At 35.4% G+C, this 4,475-nt stretch overlaps 1 long non-coding RNA gene across 1 annotated transcript in view; it reads left to right on the top strand.

The window, feature by feature from the left end:
• The window catches only part of LOC107182417, an 11,966-nt gene extending 7,914 nt beyond the window's left edge, over positions 1 to 4,052 (top strand). The window contains exon 3 of the long non-coding RNA XR_001513137.1: positions 4,041 to 4,052. This is a non-coding gene — a long non-coding RNA (uncharacterized LOC107182417). The remainder of the gene's footprint in view (positions 1 to 4,040) is intronic.
• The last annotated feature ends 423 nt before the right edge of the window (positions 4,053 to 4,475 follow it).

Raw genomic sequence — 4,475 nt, 5'->3', positions numbered from 1 at the left:
TTGCAGTTGACACAAATCCAGGTGCATTGGATCTTCAAATGTAAAATTAATGTTCTCATTAATTTCACATTTTCTCATAACTAATTATGTTTCCTTGACACCTTCTTTTAGTAGGAGTAAAATGCATTCAATTCTCTGTTTTAATGATTTTTTTGTGGACTTAGGTTTGGAGTAATCTGTAAGGCCATCCTATACATAGACTGTCATATTCCATTAGAAAACATGAACTCCTGTCTAAAATCCAGCAAGCATACTTGGCTTTATTCTTTATCTGGTTTATATATGAAATCTTAATTTCATATATAACATTTTTATTACATATATTTGGCTTTTATCCAAATAGCTCATTGGATCATTCATCTATCTATGATTAAACTAATACTAGAGTATTAGTTTAATATGAGATAGTGATCGATATTATCCATTGGGTAACAAGACTCAGAATTAAGAAGGTAAAGGTGTAAGCAGCAGAGAATGACTTGTAAATGAATGGGTACATATAAAGGCACATGACTTTGAACCTTAGACACACTGATTTTATTCCATGGTCTTTGCAATTGCAACATTCCTATATGACTTGCCAAAGAAAAAGTTGTGTGCTAACATTTATGTTTGCTCCTCCCTCTTACTATTCCTGAGACTACCAGCTGCTGTGTTAACACATTTCTCTGGATCATAATAAATCTCATAAAATAAGAAGACTTGAGTCCCTCTATTCACTCCACATACTTGAAATCCTCTCTAACCAATCTTGTCTTTCTCACACTGTTCATTTGGCCTGGGATTCTAGGAAATATATGATTTTTTATGCCTATCCTGAGAGTTGGTTTCATCACTGCCTGCTTCATCCCAAAATGTGTTTGCTTCCAGCCTGAACCTACAAAGTTCTATCTGACTGAGTGTCCTTTCTGAATATTCATTGGCTTTTTTGACAAGTTCCTACTTTCTTGAAACTTCTGTGATTTTATTCTTTATTAATATCTTTAGGATTTTTTTCTACCACCCAGAGGGGAAAATGGTGCATAATTTTAGATTCCTTAATTTTTCTTTTCATCTTCCTTCTTTGTTTAAACTTGCCTCATGTGGCATAAATACTTCCCCTTTCTCTAAGGAGTCATTAAGAAACTCTGCATTTCCATCATTAAAGCAGTAATCTTCCCTATCATCTCTTTTAAGATTGTAGGTGGTTATAACACTTTCAGTCAGACCATATTATCCACTGTGGTTTTTACTGATTCTAGCCACCTGCATTACCTTCCCGTTTCCTTTTATTCTCTCATACCATCCATTGTTCTAATAACATAATTTTCTTTTTTTCTCTTTGCACACTTTTTAAAAAATGCCATAAAAGTAGGTTATATCAATAATAGGCAGCTCTTTTCTTGCCCCTAATAGGTTTGTAGAATTCCTATTTACCCCCCCCCTTGGCAATCCTTTTGGTCCTAATTGGAAAGTGGATTAATTGCTATGAAAATCTGGTGAAGTCTTAAGTGCCAGTCCATTTCTGCCATGTTTGTCAGGGACTATAAGTCTCAGGTATTTTCATCATGTGATACAGCTTTATCTTGTGTAGTACTTGTCATATAAGGCAAATCATGAAGAACTTGAGTGAATGAAATAATGTAAGGCAGCTAGCTTATCATCTCAAAATAGTTTTTTCTCAAACTATGGATTTGTCACTTCTCATAACCTAGAGGTATTAGGGACATGGATGAAAGACATGAAATGAAAACAGCACGATTTTAGGACATCGTAAAGGATTGCTATGGCAAAAAGCAGAGAACAAAGTCTGTCCCTTGTATCTTAACTGTGCAACTAGCAAACTATGGCCCGCGGGCCGGATCCGGCCCGTTTGAAATGAATAAAACTAAAAAAAAAAAAGACCGTACCCTTTTATATAATGATGTTTACTTTGAATTTATATTAGTTCACACACTCCATCCATGCTTTTGTTCTGGCCCTCCGGTCCAGTTTAAGAACCCACTGTGGCCCTCGAGTCAAAACGTTTGCCCACCCCTGAACTAGACCATCATGCTCTTCACTACCTAGAGTTAAAGAACAGGATTGCAGATCAAATTTGAAATTACCAGATATGGCTATCTAGCACTGGGTAGACCCAGTGATTGGAATCCTCAACTCTCAAAAAAACTTCTTGCAGTTTCAGTTACATACAACGCTTTCCCAATCTGAATAGCCAAATTTTCAATTGTTTTACAAAGCATTGCGGCATTTTTCAGCCTGAAGTATTCTGTGGCTCAGCAATTTGTCCTTAATTTGCAGCTTGACAGACCAGCCTGTGATAGGAACAGCTGAGAGCCCCGGGCACCTGCCAGTTCTGCCGCTCGCTGTGTGTGCACACTGCAGCTGATTGGGTGGACCCAAACTTCTGTGAGTGCAAAGGCACAATCTAAATGTCCGTGGTAGATATTTCATATCTAAAATCCAGAGAAGTCCTATTCCTTCAACATTACAAAGGCAGCAGACAATGAATTTAAATCAGAATGCAAAAACATAATATTACTACAAAGGTTCTAATGCTTTGTGCCTAGAAAGAAGCCTCTTTACTTTACAAAGTATCTCCCCTAATATTTCCAGTACCCACCTGGCACCATACATAGTTATTACAATATTATTAACTATATTTCCTATGCTGTACTTTACATCCCCATGACTATTTTGTATCTACCAATCCCTTCAACTTTTTCAAACCCAGTCCCCCAACTCCCCTCACCTCTGGCAACCATCAGTCTGTTCTCTGTATCTATGAGTCCATTTCTGTTTTGTTTGTTTAATTATATTGTTCTTTAGATTCCACATATAAATGAAAAAACCTAATAAAAATAATATTGACTATAAACTATAATTGATATTTTTTAAAAAGAAGACTCTAATAATTTGTCAAATTGCCATGATGCAGTTATCTTAATATCCAGAGAAAAATTTTCATAAGGAAATTCCTTAAATTTTCCCAATTAGCCTGAATAGCAACAGAGGAAAGAAGTATGGTATTACATTAGATTAAAAGTTCATTTTTCCCTAATATTTTACTGTGTGGTGATATTTTCATGGTATTACAGTAACTAATTTGTTATCTTTACTATACAAGAGGTGAGCGGTGAGCATATTAAAAAAAAACTAGCTTGCTATCTACCCAATAACAGAGAAATGTATTTTCATTTTCCTGATTACTATCTATGTAGGTATTTATCCTTCTTCCTTACACATAATTAAAGTGAAGGTTGATTTCAGTTCTTTCTTCTCAGTGGTAGAATTATCAAGTTACTTCCCAGCTAATTATTTTCTGTAGTCTAGCACTGTTACAGATCCCTGTCATATTCCGTTTAGCAAACACAGAATAGCTCTGAATTAGAGTTATCACAGTCTGGGTCTTTTATACTATTAATGTGTAGGGGCGGGGTGTGTGTGTGTGTGAAATCTTTAGATGAATGTTATCCAAGCTGAAATTGAATTCTTTTAAAAGAATTCAATTGGTTTTTGTTTTTCTTTCATCTGGTGCTAAAATCTTTTGCCCATTTACAAGCTCTGTTTTTGGTGGGTTTTCCTGTTTTTAATTTAAGGTCGCTTAATTTGTTGAAGTCCAATGCAGCCCTTTCTCACCACACAATGAAGTTGAACTGTTTGTCATTACTCTGGGTATATACTAGTACTGCATAGTTTTTTCAAGTGTATAGGTGAAGATGCTTATTTTTGGAAACAAGGAAAACTTCTGCTGATATTGCACAGTAGAAATATGCACATAGTAAAAAAAAATAATCATGGTGAATTAGTGAACTCATTTGGAAGAAAAGCTTTACTCTTTAATTATGTCCATGAGTCAGAGGACCCATTATAACAGAATCTTTGCCTGACAAAAGAAGCCAGCCCCACTGAAGATTCCTTAAGAGATGCATTTCCATTGTGAACTGTGACTATTATTTTGATGGCAAAATTTTCACATAGGCACTCTTTTTAAGCACTATTCCACCTTGCAGTACTAGATGACACTGCACTCCAGGGAAACTGCAATATTAGACTAGAAGATTCATTTGAAGGTAACTGACTTTGGAAATGCAATTGCTATATCCTCATTCTAGTGGACACACCTGATATGAATGAGTTCAACATGTTGCTGCTGATTATTTCATTTAATAGTACATGGTGTCTTGTTTCTAGTAGTTGCTCGAAAATGTTTGCTAAAATTTATCTTTTATAGTGTATTTGTTCTGTGAGGAATGCGCTGTTATTGTTGTTTTTTTGTTTGTGTTTGTTTTCCATAATTGGGCTATGGACTTATTTAGCTGCTACAAAATATGTAGGGTGAAGTGATCTTCTTAACTTTCTTCCAGCTCCTACACTGCATGGTGGCCAATGTATATATTTATTCTGTTTTATTCTCAGTCCCTAAACTTCCTTTCAAATCTGTTCAATCACATTCCCTTCATCTAACCTTTTCACTACTGCTAGAAATGGTCTTT

This window comes from Myotis davidii, unplaced genomic scaffold (genome assembly GCF_000327345.1).
Source record: "Myotis davidii unplaced genomic scaffold, ASM32734v1 scaffold976, whole genome shotgun sequence".
In the NCBI taxonomy this organism is placed as follows: Eukaryota; Metazoa; Chordata; class Mammalia; order Chiroptera; family Vespertilionidae; genus Myotis; species Myotis davidii.
This window is presented reverse-complemented; position numbering and strand designations above follow the sequence as displayed.